This window comes from Tachyglossus aculeatus, chromosome 1, assembly GCF_015852505.1.
Source record: "Tachyglossus aculeatus isolate mTacAcu1 chromosome 1, mTacAcu1.pri, whole genome shotgun sequence".
Classification (NCBI taxonomy): Eukaryota; Metazoa; Chordata; class Mammalia; order Monotremata; family Tachyglossidae; genus Tachyglossus; species Tachyglossus aculeatus.
Window position 1 is genome coordinate 94,337,835 of NC_052066.1, and position 16,175 is coordinate 94,354,009.

General features: G+C 42.2%; 1 protein-coding gene across 2 annotated transcripts in view; it reads right to left on the reverse strand.

Annotated features, from left to right (window-relative positions):
- Window positions 1-16,175, reverse strand: part of MED12L (mediator complex subunit 12L) — a 535,097-nt gene that overhangs the window by 221,316 nt on the left and 297,606 nt on the right. The gene's annotated exons all lie outside the window — the stretch shown is intronic.

Genomic DNA, 16,175 nt, shown 5'->3' on the forward strand with positions numbered 1-16,175 from the left:
ACCAACCTGGTCCCACCCCAGGATACTCCTGGATTATGCCAGTCATCATTTGGTGGTGGTGGGGGGGGTGTGCATCATTCTCTGAAGAGCAGGACCTTGGCCACTCGTCAGTCAGTTAGTCATATTTATTGAGCACTTACTGTGTGCAGAGCACTGTACTGTGTGCTTGGGAGAGTAAAATATAATAAACAGACACATTCCCTGCCCACAATGAGTTAACAGACTAGAGTGGGAGACAAACATAAATACAAATAAATAAATACATATTGCCTAGATTGGCTCTCCCTACAGTTGGTCCTGAAGGCAGATGCTATCAAATCAAGTTTATCCCACCTGCATGATCCCAACTTAGTGCTTTTCAACCCCATCATCCTACATTGTATCAAAAAAATACTAGTGGTAAATCCCATTTTCTTTAGCTTAATGATAAATCAGATACTAAGATAGAGAAAGATTCGATAATATTTTTTGCAATCCACTTACCCTGTGCAGAAGCAGCATGGCTTAGTGGAAAGAGCATGGGCTTGGGATTCAGAGGCCTTGGGTTCTAATCCCAGCTCTGCCACTAATCAGATGTGTGACTTTGGGTAAAGTCACTTGACCTCTCTGTGTCTCCGTTACCTCATCTGTAAAATGGAGACAAAGACTGTGTGCCCCACGTGGGACAACCTGATTACCTTGTATCTACCCCAGCACTTAGAACAGTGCTCAGCACACAGTAAGTGCTTAACAAATGCCATTATTATTATTATTCTGGATGAAACATGAATGCACTGCTTTTTTTAATGGTATTTGTTAAGCACTTACTATGTGCCAGGCACTGTACTAGGCTCCTGAGGTAGATGCAAGCTAATCAGGTTGAACAAACTCCATGTCCCACATGGGACTCACAGTCTTAATACTCATTTTATAGATGAGAGAACTGAGGTACAGAGAAGTTAACAGACTTCATCACGGTCACACAGCAGGCAAGTGGAGGAGCCAGAATTAGAATCCTGGTCCTTCTGACTCCATAGCCTGTGCTCTATCCACTAGGCCACACTGATTCAATTCCTCATTCTTCAGCCTCTTCTCAAAGCATAGTGAAGGAGAGTTCTCTTCCCCCATATGACATCTCATTTGTTCGCATTTAATAAACTGAATTCCATTTTTGCTAGGCAATTGGGAAATCTCCTTCTCTGAGGATGCTGAAATGAAAAACTGGTGTTTCGTGGTTGGGAGAGCTTAAATGGGTTTCCTGACCGTCTCAAGTTCCCTCCACATCCATGATATTATTTAACGCCCACAACCCCTGCCCACCCCCCGAAAAATTCAGTCACCCTTGTTATGAAATTCAGGACAGACTGTCCAAGCCTGGAGACACCCAAATTACTAATTAGCCTCCCCAACCTAGGAAATTCTGCTTCCTTAGGGATAAAATAAAGGCAGGTGTGGAATATTTTAAGCCATTGTTGACTCTGCTCTCAGGAATTAGTAAATGAAAAAGAAATGTCTCTATGACTCTAGGATTTGATTCCTTTGACTAATCCCCACCTATCTGCTATCAACCCTTATCTCATGAAACAACAGAATACAGGAATCACCATTACAAGATCAGACCAAACACTCACCCTAACCAGTATTCCATCTCTGACACACTGCTTGTTGGATTTTTGTGCCCAGGGCTTAGTAGAGTGCTTGGAACATAGTAAACATTTAACAGAGACCACTATTATTATTATTATTGTGATTATTATCATTGTGATGTTTGTTCCTCTAGTCATAAAAAGAGATGGGAGATTTATCAAGATTAGAAGAATGAAAGGAAGATAGGCGACCAAGCAAATTAGTGACAAACTCTGATTAAGGTATCATTAGATAATAGATCTTCTTTGGGCAAGTCTAAATGGGCTCTATTTTGGCCTAATCTTCTCTGACCTCTTGGCTCCTTCAGTGCTCTTCATCTCTTCCTTGTGCTTCGGTTTCCTCATCCATGAAAAGGGGATTCAGTACCCTGTTCTCCTTCCTACTTCAACCATGAGCCCCTTGAGGGACCTGAGAGACTGTCTGATCTGATTATCCTGGATCTTCCCCAGTGCTTAGTACAATGCTAGGAACATGGTAAGTGTTTAGTAAATACCACTCTTATGATTATGCTTTTGATTCTTATCACATCCTTCTCCTAGACACTCTTACTACCATTATTTCAGAGATATGAAGTAGTATGGATAGACCATGGGCCTGGGAGTCAGAAGGACCTGAGTTCTAATCCTGGCTCTGCCATTTGTCTGCTGTGTGACCTTGGGCAAGTCACTTCACTTATCTATGCCTCAGTTACCTTATCTAAAAAATGGGCATTAAGAATGTGAGCCTCATGTGAGAAATGGACTACAACAGACTTGATTAGCTTGTATCTACCCCAGAGTTTAGTACAGTGCCTGGTTCATAGTAAGTGCTTAAAACCACTTTTTTAAAAAAAATATATGAAACTCACATGGTTCTCCTCTTGCCTCTCTGACCCACTTCTCAGTCTTCCTGAATGACATTTCTCCCTCCCCTCACCCTTCATATTGCCATCCCCAAGGTTCTGTCTTGGTCCTCTTCTTGTCTCACTTTACCCTCTTTCTCTTAGGGAGCTTATCCGCTTGCAGGGTTTCAACTACCACGTTTATTTGAATGACTGCCAAATTTTTCTCACCATCTCCAACTTCTTACCTGTCTTAATAATCATAATTGAGGTATTTGCTAAGGGCATATTAGGTGCCCGAACACTTTACTAAAAACTGGGGAAGATACAAGATAAGCAGGTGGGCCATAGTCCCTGTCCCAAATGGGGCTCATAACCTCATGTTTCCTCCTGACTTCTTCCCTCCTAAACTTACTCATACCAGGTTGGGAACTGGGGGTTAGTTTTGACTTCTGTCTTTCTGCTCCCATATTTTATCTGTCAGTTTTCCATCTACAGGATTTCTTAGACCCAGTCCCTTCTCCTTCACCCTTCTCACCACCACCCTGGTCCCAACCTTTGTCACTTACCCTGCTGGCCTATGGTACCAACCTCCAAACAGGCCTCCCTGTCTCCAGCCTTTCCCCTCTATAATCTGTCCAATTTTGAGCTGCCTAGGCCACCTTCCTAAAATATCATTCATTCAAAGAAAGAGGTTGCCAATTAAGTACAGAATGTCTCTGTCCCTTCCTCAAAAAACTCCAATGGCTACCCATTTCTCTCCATATGAAACAGAATCGCCTGACCAATAGATGCAAAACTCCCCACCCGTTCTCTCCTGTTGAACTATGCACTTTTCACTCCTCACCTGCTATCTTCCTAGTTGTAAGTGTTCTTAACTCTCCCATCTTCAAGCTAAACCACTCCCCCTACATGAAACTCCTTCTTCTAAAATTGACAGACCACCTCTACCAGGAGGCCTTCTCTGCTTAATACCCATCTCCCCTGGCCATGTCATCCAGTCATCCTTATTTCTATATATTGGTTTATTTATTCCATTTATTTATTTTTATAAGTTTTTGCTGCTCCAGTTGTATCTGCGTTTTTGCTCCCATTTCCTCTTCGTGTATTTAATCTGTGTGCTTGTCTCCCCCATCAGACTGTAAACTGCTCAAGGGCAACAACTATGCCTGTGAAATATTTACAATGAGCAGTCTGCTTTGCTTCAAAATACTAATGTGGGAATGAATAGATCACTGTCCTCTTAAAGGAAAAGACTGTAAATTCTGTTAACTATTTTCTAGGAAGGAAAATAATTTTAAATTGAAGAAATTAAACAGCATCAACTTGAGTAAAACCATGTGTTTTTAACAGCACAAGCTTTGAGATACTTAAAGACTTTGTAGCTTTTATTTTATGGTCTTTGTTAAGTGCTGATTATGTGCAAAACTCACTGTCAGCGTCAAAGCTGTCCATCGCCTGGCCCCCTCCTACCTCATCTCCCTTCTCTCCTTGTGAGAAGCAGCATGGCTCAATGGAAAGAGCACGGGCTTTGGAGTCAGAGGTCATGGGTTCAAATCCAGGCTCCACCAATTGACAGCTGTGTGACTTTGGGCAAGTCACTTAACTTCTCTGTGCCTCAGTTACCTCATCTGTAAAATGGGGATTAAGACTGTGAGCCCCTCATGGGACAACCTGATCACCTTGTAAACCACCCCAGCACTTTGAACAGTGCTTTTCACATAGTAAGCACTTAATAAATGCCATCATTATTATTATTATTGCAGCTCAGCCCGCACCCTCTGCTCCTCTGCTGCTAAACCTCACTGTGCCTGGTTCTCTCCTGTCCCACCTTCAACCCCTGGCCCACGTCCTTCCTCTGGCCTGGAATGCCCTCCCTCCTCACATCTGCCAAACTAGCTCTCTTCCTCCCTTCAAAGCCCTACTGAGAGCTTACCTCCTTCAGGAGGACTTCCCAGATTGAACCCTCCCCTTTTCCTCTGCTCCTCCTCCCCTCCCCATTGACCCTACTCCCTCCCTCTGCCCTACTCCCTTCCCCTCCCCACAACACTTGTGCATATTTGTACATATTTATTAATCTATTTATTTTATTAATGATGTGTATATAGCTATAATTCTATTTATTCTGATAGTATTGACACCTGTCTACTTGTTTTGTTGTCTGTCTCCCCATTGTAGACTGTGAGCCCGTTGTTGGGTAGGGACCGTCTCTGTGTGTAGCTTGTACTTTCCAAGGGCTTAGTACAGTGTTTGCACACAGTAAGCGCTCAATAAATACGATTGAATGAATGAATGAATGTACCAGACACAAAGCACTGGGGAAGAGACAAGCTAGACCAGTTAGACATAGTCCAAGCCCCACATAGTGCTTAAAGTCTTAATTCCCATTTTACAGCTGAGGTAACTGAGCCACAGAAGTTATGTGACTTGTCCAATGTCACACAGCAGACAAACGTTGGAGCTGGGATTGAAACCAGGCCTTCTGACTCCCAGGCCTGTGCTTCTTCCGCTAAGCCATGCTGCTTTTTTGTAACTGAAAGTAGGCTGAAAAGCTCAACCTTCCAAACAGCTGTAAATTATATTTACTTTGGGATCACCACTTGAATACTGATTACACATGAACTGCCTTAAGTGACTGTAGATTATTTTTTCAGAACTTGGAAGTGTGACCCAAAAGGGTGTTAACCAGATATCAGTTTGAATCAGTAAACACAGTGAGAATGAATCCCAAACTTGCTGATCTATCAGTTACTACACATTTGATGTTATTATCCCAAGTGCTCAGTACAGTGCTCTGCACCTAGCAAGCATTCAAATACCATTGATTATGTTTCAGTTCAGAGCCTGGACATTCCACTACCCAGACCCCTTCCAGTTCCTCCTTTCCCTTTTAATGCTCTTGTTAGGGAGTTCTTTTCTCTGGGGCAGCACAGAGAATAGGGAGGGGAGGGGAAAGAAATCTATAAAAAATCGTTCCCTTTTTTTTGAAAAAAAAAAGGCATTTCCTAAGCACCTACTATGTGCCAGGCACCCTACTAAAGCACTGGTCTAAATTCAAGATAATCTGGCTGGACACAGTCCATGTACCACATGGGGCTCATTCGTTCATTCATTCAAATATTTAATAATGTTGGTATTTAGTGAGCGCTTACTGCGTGCAGAACACTGCACTAAGTGCTTGGGAAGTAAAAGTCGGCAACATATAAAGACAGTCCCTACGCAACAATGGGCTCATAGTTTAGAAGGGGGAGACAGACAACAAAACAAACATGTAGACAGGTATCAAAACCATCAGAATACATAGAATTGTAGCTATATGCATATCATTAATAAAATAGAGTAGTAATTATGTACAAGTAAAATAAATAGAGTAATACATATGTACAAATATATACAAGTGCTGTGGGGAGGGGAAGGAGGTAGAGCAGGGGAGGCGATGGGGAGGAGGAGAGGAAAAAGGGGGCTCAGTCTGGAAAGGCCTCTTGCAGGAGGTAAGCTCTCAGTAGGGCTTTGAAGGGAGGAAGAGAGCTAGTTTGGTGGATATGTGGAAGGAGGGCATTCCAGGCCAGGGGAAGGACGTGGGCCAGGGGTCAACAGTGGGACAGGCAAGAACGAGGCATAGTGAGGAGGTTAGCAGCAAAGGAGTGGAGGGTGCAGGCTGGGCTGTAGAAGGAGAGAAGGGAGGTGAGGTAGGAGGGGACGAGGTGATGGAGAGCCTTGAAGCTGAAAGTGAGGAGTTTTTGCTTGATTTGTAGGTTGACAGGCAGCCACTGGAGATTTTTGAGGAGGAGAGTGACATGCCCAGAGCATCTCTGTACAAAGATAATCTGGGCAGCAGAATAAAGTATAGACTGAAGCAGGGAGAGACAGGAGGCAGAGCCTGTTCAGGCTAATGCATTAATCAAGTCGGGATAGGAAGAGAGACTGAACCAGCAAGGTAGCAGTTTGGATGGAGAGGAAAGGGTGGATCATGATGAAGTTGTGGAGGTGAGATTGGGCAGGTTTTGGTTACAGACTGGATGGGTGGGGTGAATGAGAGGGCAGAGTCGAGAATGACACCAAGGTTGCGGGCTTGTCAGATGGGAAGGATAGTAGTGCCGTCTACAGTGACAGAAAAGTCAGGGAGAGGACAGGGTTTGGGAGGGAAGATAAGAAGCTCAGTCTTGGACATATTGAGTTTTAGATGGTCATAGTCAATCTCTATTTCACAGATGAGGTAACTGAGGCACAAGAAGGCACAGATAATAATAATAATAATTCTGTTTTTTAAAAGCTTATTATGTGCCAGGCACTGTACTAAACATTGGGCTGGATACAAGCAAATAAGGTTGTCCCTGTTCCATGTAGAGCTCATGGTCTCAATCCCCATTTTACAGATGAGGTAACTGAGGCACAGAGAAGTGAAATGACTTTCCCAAAGTTACAGAGCAGACAAGTGACAGGGCTGGGATTAGAACCCATGACCTTCTGACTCCCAGGCCCAAGCATAATCCATTATGCCATGCTAGTTACCTGTGGGTAACTGATATATGTTTACTGAGGAAGGGAATTGAAGTAAATGTCTAAAATGAGAATGTGGCAATTATCCACTATTCCATTAATCCCTGTCCTTTTCCCCCTTTCTGCAGAAAAATCAATGGTTGGTTATAAGGTAATTTGGCAAGAAGATTTAAACAAGACGAGAACATCACTCATTATTAAACCAGGGAAACTACCTGAGAAGATATTAGGAACAGTTGTTGTTGTATTATGCTGTCAAGTCATGTCTGACCCATAGAGATGCCATGGACACAAATCTCCCAGAACACCCCACCTCCACCTGCAATCGCTCTGGTAGTGTATTCATTGAGTTTTCTTGGTAAAAATACGGAAGTGGTTAAACACTGTCTCCTTCCATACGGTAAACTTGAGTCTCCACCCTCGACTCTCTCCCATGCCGCTGCTGCCCAGCACAGGGGAGTTTTGACTTGCAGCAAATTGCCTTCCACTGCTAGCCATTGCCCGAGCTAGGAATGGAATGTGTAGGCCTCTGCTTGACACTCCCTCCCACAGTCAAGACTGGTAGAATGCCAGAATGTCCCCAGGTGTGACTCTGAGAGGTGTAAGGAACAGTTATATTTCTATAAATCAATTAAAACTAGATTACTTACATTTTCTCAGTGAATAAAACCTAGAAAATTGTAGTTTCTTTTGGAGTAATGTGCATATTGATGATTCAAGAAATAATTATGCAATTAAAAGGAATCAATACTCAGTTTAAATAATTGCTGTATTTAAGGTTCCAATTGAAAAATGTATATTTCCCAAGCTAAATACTTCTGGAATTCCTTATACTCTTATTTCAGCTTGAATAAATCTAGTCACCAATGGAATTTATTGAGGATTTATTGTGTGCAGAGCACTGAATTAAGTGCTTGGGAGAGTATAATACAACAGAATTAGCAGACATGTTCCTGCTCATAAAGAAAAAGGAGAAAAATGTGGAGCATACATAAATGAGTGAATTAAATTGAATAACAGTGATCATGATGATTATACCACATTTAAACAGACGATGACACTTCCTAAAAAAGAGAAATATTTGAGCTATAATGAAGCTCCTAATTGGCAGGAGATGTTTCCCATGCTTCTGTTATACCCCCTTTCTTCTTATCCCACTCCTTTCTGTGTCACTCTCACTTGCTCCTTTTGTTCATACCCACTCCCAACCTCACAGCACTTATGTACATATCTATCATTTATTTATTTATATTAATGTATATCACCCACCCCTGTCTAGACTGTAAGCTCACTGTGGGGCAGGTAATCTGTCTGCTTATTGTTATATTGTACTCTCCCAAGTGCATAGTACACTGTTCTGAACACAGTAAGGGCTCAGGAAGTATGACTGAATGAATGAACGAATCAAACCTTTCAGTCCAGTCCACTCCTCCTTCCTTCATTTTGTCAGTAGATTAACAACTATAGCTAAATGTGCAATAACCCCTTTGATCTGGATTTAATTTGTGTCTAATTGATGTTTTGGAATCTTTGGGAACCCATTGGTCTGGAAGAGTTCACTTTTTTTTAATGGTATTTGTTAAGTGTTTACTATGTGCCAGGCACTGTACTAAGCGCTGGAGCAGATACAAGCTAATCAGATAGGACATGGTCCATGTCCCATGGGGCTCACAGTCTTAATCCCCATTGTACAGATGAGGTAATTGAGGCACAGAGAAGTTAAGTGACAGGCATAAGGTCACACAGGCAGACTGGGATTAGAACCCATGTCCATGCTGATCCCCAGGACCATGCTCTAACTGCTAAACCATGCAGCTTCCCTTTAGGATAGAACAGTTTCTGTACAGCAGGCACCCGTTTTTCTAGTGTCCTCAAATCTCTGCTTAAATGTAAAAAGACCGAGATCCTGACTCATTCTAGACTGTAAACTCGTTATCGACAGGGAACTTGTCTGCTAATTCCATTGCATTGTACTCTCCCAAGTGGTTAGTACAGTGCTCTGCACATGTTAAGAACTTGATAAAAACCACCAATTAACTGATTGATATGGCTTGTGGATAATTCTGATGAGATTTAGATCCATGGTGCAGATACATCCCCAAGCCACCTCCTAACAAAGCAGGAATACGAATTGAAAGAACAGAACTAACCAAACTGTGGAATAAATTACCTGGACTAATGGCTTGCCTAAGACTTTGAAAGAAAAGCTGTAGCTGCAAAGAATTTTTGTTCAGTGGGACATGAATGAAAATTAACTACAGTGATCAAAACCTTTGTGTCCTCTAAGAGTCTCCTCAAATGTAGCAAAAGAGAATATATGGGGAACCATGTGGCCTAGTGAAAAGAGCATGGGCTGGGAGTCAGAGGACCTGGATTCTAATCCCAGCCCCACCAAGTATACCCAAACCTGCTGTCACTTAACTTCTTGGTGCCTCAGTTCCTTCATCTGTAAAATGGAAGTTCAATACCAGTGCTCCCTCCTACTTAGAATGTGAACCCTATATGCAACCTGATTATCTTGTACCTACCCCAATGCTTAGTACACTGCTTCATTCATTCATTCAATCATATTTATTGAGTGCTTACTGTGTGCACAGCACTGTACTAAGCGCTTGGGAAGTACAAGTTGGCAACATATAGAAACGGTCCCTACCCAACAGCAGGCTCACAGTCTAGAAGGGGGAGAAAGACAACAAAACAAAACATATTAACAAAATAAAATAAATAGAATAAATATGTACAAGTAAATAAATCAATAAATAGGGTAATAAATACGTACAAACATATATACATATATACAGGTGCTGTGGGGAGGGGAAGGAGGTAAGGCAGGGGGGATGGAGAGGGGAGGAAAGGGAGAGGAAGGAGGGGGCTCAGTCTGGGAAGGCCTCCTGGAGGAGGTGAGCTCTCAGTAGGGCTTTGAAGGGAGGAAGAGAGCTAGTTTGACGGATGTGCAGAGGGAGGGCATTCCAGGCCAGGGGGATGATGTGGGCCGGGGGTCGACAGTGGAGCAGGCAAGAACGAGGCACAGTGAGGAGATTAGCAGCAGAAGAGAGGAGGGTGCAGGCTGGGCTGTAGAAGGAGAGAAGGGAGGTGAGGTAGGAGGGGGAGAGGTGATGGAGAGCCTTGAAGCCGAGGGTGCTTGACACATAGTAAGCGCTTAATAAATACCACATTATTAAATGGGATTCTTGTTGCCTACCTGAAACCAACATTGCAGAAAACATGATTTACAAGTCAAAAAGCATGGGAAATAACAAAACCAGGAAAATGAAACATCTTCCAATGTGTGTTTTATTTCAACTTCCCTCGCTGGTGGACTAGAGTTTCTTGGAAATGTAAAACCCCTGACCACATATATGTCATGGTTTTTAGGATAAGACACTGGTTTCAATTCAAAGTGCTCTCTCTTGAGACTCTCATAACCACCTGTGGGAATGCTGAAGAAGATCTTAAGCCTGCCCAAATATGAATTTAGAAGAGAAAGATCATTTCAAAAGAATGTTTGGAAATAACACATTTCCAAGTAATATTTACTTAGTTTCCCCACATCCCAGCTGAGAATTGAAGAACAAAACATAGCTATCCTTTCAATATTTGCAAAATTTATTGAGGGTTTACTAAGTGCCAAGCATTGTATGAAGCTCTGAGGCGGGAACAAAATAATCAGATCAGACCCATCCCTGGCAGACAAGAAGCTCACAATGTTCAGAAGAAAGCAGGCTCCTTATTCCCATTTTACAGATGGAGAAATTGAGATTAAGACAGGTAGGTAGAATGACTTGCCCAAGGTCACACAACAAGCCACAGTACAGCTACAATTAGAACCTGGGTCTTCTGACTCCTATCCTGTGCCCTTTCCTCTAGGCTACACTCCAAATGATTTGGGCTTTTAGATGACATCTGGCAAGCATAATTAAACTCAATTATTGTCGTAAGATAGTTGAAGAAGGAAGAGTAAGTGGGAAACTGAGAATCTGGAACTGACAAACCAATAAGCAAATGGACGTGACATTCAGCTTTAGCCAGGAAGGGACATGTACTGTGGCAAATTAACTCCAAATGCTTGGGGATTCCATTCCAACCATCAAACCCCAAGGTTTTTCTTATTAGAGTACTCCATGGAGGTTTCACCTATGTTGCTATAACTAATGACTGTACCAATGCACTAAATTTAATCCTTTGGACACCTGTAATTCAGGGAGTGTTAAAATGCTGATGGATATTTATTCATTCAAATTACCTAGCAGGACATTCCTACCAGTCCCTCATGTTTAGGAGGAAGTCTCCTGAAATATTAGCTATTTTTCCATTGCTTCCCTTCCCACGTGAAGAATTAACCCCATGGATTTCAATGGTGGGCAGGTACCATGGCTAATTCACATTTGACTCAGCATTATGCGCCTTAGTTGGAATTATAGGAGGGATATTTTATCACAATGTCATTAAGACAGGGGAGCCAAATATGAGATCAAGCTTTCTTTCAGTGAGGAACATAAGGGATTTCCCAGGAGACAAACAATTAATGGAAAAATGTGAGCAGAAGGCCTGAGTGTGAAACATGCTGAGGAGATGGACATTGTCACTCAGGCTAGAGACCACAAAGCCAGCAAGATGGCACTCATGGGAGGTGGTATGATGGTACAAGTTGGAGAATGAGATGAAATATGTAGATGGCAAAGACATGAAAACTGACACTTGTATTGCCAGTAGGTACTGAATGCATCAATCCAATCAATGGCATGTATTGAGCACTTCCTGGGTACAGAGTACTATACTAAGTACTTGGGAGAGTACAATTCAACAGAGTTGGTAGACACATTCTCTGCCTACAGTGACCTTGTATTCTAGTGCCTTCATTAACCAAGGCTCTGAACTATGTGCTTAAGAAAAACAGCATGGCACAGTGGATAGAGCATCGGCCTTAGAGTCAGCCGGTTATGGATTCTAATAGCGCCTCCATCACTTGTCTGCTGTGTGACCTTGGGCAAGTCACTTCACTTCTCTGTGCTTCAGTTACCTAATCTGTAAAATGGGGATTGAGACTGTGCGCACCATGTGGGACAGGGACTATGCCCAACCCGATTTGCTTGTATCCACCCCAGCGCTTAATACGGTGCCTGGCATATAGAAAGCACATAACAAACACCACAATTATTATTATTATCATTAAGAAAATTACAAATGATAAGATGGAATCTATACCCATAAGGAGCTTAGCATCTAAAGGGGATGGTGTTAGAAGTGTTAAGGCAGTCCCCAAATTCATAGGTAGCACTGTTTCTGTTTCCTCCTCCTGTTTCCTCCTCCTGTTTCTGAAGTGACCCACTAACCCTTCATCTTCATCTGTATATTAAGCCAAATAGAATTTACTAACCTCAAAGAGATGTTTTGAGGTTTCATTAGTTCAGGTTTGTGATATGCTTTGAAGATGAAAAGTGGAATGGTCTGTTTATTATATGCCCAAGATGGCTATATTTTTCAACCTCAGTTTTCTGAGCTGAGGAGGGATAGTACCAGGGGGCCTAGAACTGAGGGCCTGAAATTTGTCCAAGGATTTCTTTAAAATTGAGTGCCTATTTGAGATTTTTTTTTGTCAGAGATGGGGTCAGGCCAAAAAGGGTTTAGATTCTTTAAATCATGTAAATCTCCAGAACCATCCACCCTATTCATACAATTATATTTACTGAGCACTTACTGTGTGCAGAGCACTGTACTAAGCACTTGGTAGAGTACAATATAATAATATCATAATATTAATTAATATATAATTAATTAATATAATAAGTGCTTAGTACAGTGCTCTGCACACAGTAAGCGCTCAATAAATACAATTGATGATGATCACACACTTAGCCCCAACCAGGGAGAAAAATCAGTGACCACTTCCCCAAAGTCAATACAATATTGGAGCTGATCCCCAAAACTCACCTTAATACTCTCTTAGCCTGAGTCTCAGATAATGCAATGCTGAATCGTATTATTTCTGTCTATAAAGGCACGCACCAGTACCCAACAATTAAAGTTTAATTTCAAATTGGGTCATAAGCTCCTTTAGGGCAGGGACTGTATCTTTCAACTCCGGCTGGACAATTCCCAGCTTAATTTAGGTAATTTTTTTTTGAAAATGAAGTTTAGGTGCCTGGGATTTGGCGTGCTGGGGATGAAATATTGCTGCTGTGGGAAGCAATTTACTGAGCTATTAAAACTGCTTTGAGAACTACCGAATCAAATTTCAAGTATGAAGCTGTCATGGGTTACAAGCGGGGAGTTTTGCGCTGCCATGGTGTTGGGATGAATTTGGTTTCAGATTGTTTCTTTCTGAGCCAACAAGGTGATGTAAGAAATCATCAGAAACCAAGCGCTTAACTATCGCGGGTCAACAAATCAATTGCTTAATGTTGTCACCAGTCAAACCACTGACCCAAAGAATCATTAATAGCTGATCTAACCTTTATGCAAAAGCCCAACATGAACACTAACCTTGACCCCAGTCTTAACCACAGATTCATTCATTCATTCAATCGTATTTATTTAGCGCTTACTGTGTGCAGAGCACTGTACTAAGCGCTTGGGAAGTACAAGTTGGCAACATATAGAGACCGTCCCTACACAACAGTGGGCTCACAGATCCTACTCCTAATGATGGTTTTCAACAGTTGAAGTTGTGATGGGTTGGTTAATTCTGATTTGGGGAAATACCAATGTTTATTATTTAAACATCGAATTTTAGGTTACCGTCCCATCAGTCTAAGAGGGTGGAGGGAGAGGGAGAATAGGAACCTCTTTTTTATGGCAATAATAATAATAATAATGGTATTTAAGTGCTTACTATGTGTCAAACACTGTTCTAAGCGCTGGAGCAGACAGAGGTGAATTAAGTTGGATATAGTCTCTGTCCCACATGGGGATCACAGTTTAAGTAAGAGGGACAATGAGAGAACTGAGGTACAGAGAATTTAAGTGATTTGCCCAAAGTCACACAGCTTCAAGCAATTAGCAGAGCTGGGATTAGAACACAAGTTCTCTGACTCCCAGGCCCATGCTCTTTCCACTAGGCCATGCTGCTTCTCTTTTTAAAGAGGAATTAGAAAATGCAATAAAATTCTGCTTTTACATCACAGATTTTTAATCTTTGGAAATGAATTTACTAGTCAAACTTTTTTTTAAAAAATGATACTTAGACTGAATATTTACTTTGTGCCAAAAACCATACTAAGCACTGGGGTAGATCCAAGATAATCAGGTTGGACACAGTGCCTGTGACATATGGGGCACACAGTCTAGGTAGGAGGGAGTAGGATTTAATCCCCATTTTGCAGAGGAGGTAACTGAGGCACACAGAAGTTAAGTGACTTGTCCTAGGGTCACACAACAGACAAGTGGTGGAGTGGAATTTGAACTCAGGTCTTATGACTTTCAGGCTGTGCTCTTTCCACAAAGCCACACCACTTCCCGACTTAAATGTGTTCCATTATACTGCAAGTTGATAAAGAACATAGTGATTTATATTAATGTCTGTCTCCCTATATATTCATTCAAGCAGCGTGGCTCAGTGGAAAGAGCCTGGGCTTTGGAGTCAGAGGTCATGGGTTCAAATCCCAGCTCCGCCATGTGTCAGCTGTGTGACTTTGGGCAAGTCACTTCACTTCTCTGCACCTCAGTTACCTCATCTTTAAAATGGGGATGAAGACTGTGAGCCCCCCCCGTGGGACAACCTGATCACCTTGTAACCTCCTCAGCACTTAGAACAGTGCTTTGCACATAGTAAGTGCTTAATAAATGCTATCATTATTATTTACTAACTGCTTCCTGTGTGCAGAGCACTGTACTAAGCACTTATAGACTGTAAGCTCCCTGTGAGCAGGGAACATGTCTACCAACTCTGTTATATTGTACTCTCCCAAGTGCTTAGTACAGTGCTCTGCACATGGTAAAAGCTTGATAAATAAGACTGACTGATGGAGAGTGATGGAGTCTCAAAAACATATTCTTCCATTTTCCCAAGATTTTCATTCATCACCGTTTTGTGCATTTTACAGGCTAAGACCACTGTTGGATCTTACCCCATCTTGAACCTCCTAGCTTTATGGTGATCTCTGCCCACCTCATCCCCCTCCCAGCCCCACAGCACTTATGTATGCATCTGTAATGTATTTATTTGTATTGATGTCTGTCTCTCCACCTTTGTTGTGGGCAGGGAATGTCACTGTCTATTGTACTTTCCCAAGCGCTTAGTATAGTGGTCTGCACACAGTGAGTGCTCAATAAATAGGACTGAATGAATGAATAGATGAACGATTGGGTCCACCGCGCACCCTGGGAGACCCCAAACTTCCTTCTTAGTGTGGCATGTCCAAACACACGTTGCGGCTTGAGGGACTTGAATCCCCAAGCATGCCAGGTGGTGTAAGACTAAAGGGAGCCAAATTCCACAGAATCCCAGAGCTGGAAGACACCTAAGTGATCATCTCAACTGGTCCATTCCCTGCCTCCTTTAAACCATTCCAGACAGTTGCTTATCGTTCTTTCATAGCTCTCCAAGATCAGAGAATCCGCCTCCTGCCTTATCTCATTCCAGCACAAGCAAAGGTTTTCTTGATATAACTCCTTTTCCTCTGTTTGGATTAGAGTGCATGGTAAAGAAGAGCCAGGCGTACAAACTAGAACCTGAGAAGCAGTGTGGCCTAGTGGATGAAGTATGGGCCTGCTCGTCAGAAGAATCTGGGTTCTAATCCTGGCTCTACCACTTGTCTGCTGTGTGACCTTGGGCAAGTCACTTCATTTCTCTAGGCCTCAGTTACCTCATCTGTAAAATGGGGATTAAAACTGTGAGTCCCATGTAGGATAGGGACTACGTCCAACCCAATTTATTTATATCCACGCCAGCGCTAAGCACAGTGCCTTGAACCTAGTAAGAACTTAAAAAATACCACAATTATTATTATCATTACCATTACTATTATTATTGTGATGATTATTATTCGATGTGTGAAGACAACATTGTCAAATTCTAGTCTAATTCTCAGTGGCTGGAACACCCATCGTAAAAGAGAAACTCATTGAAGCTAAACACACATTTATGGGTGCGATGGATGCAGTCATTGATTCATTCAATCATATTTATTGAGTGCTTACTGTGTGCAGAGCACTATACTAAGTTCTTGGGAAAGTACAAAGAACAATTAACAGTGACATTCCCTGCCCACATTGAGCTTACAATCTAGAG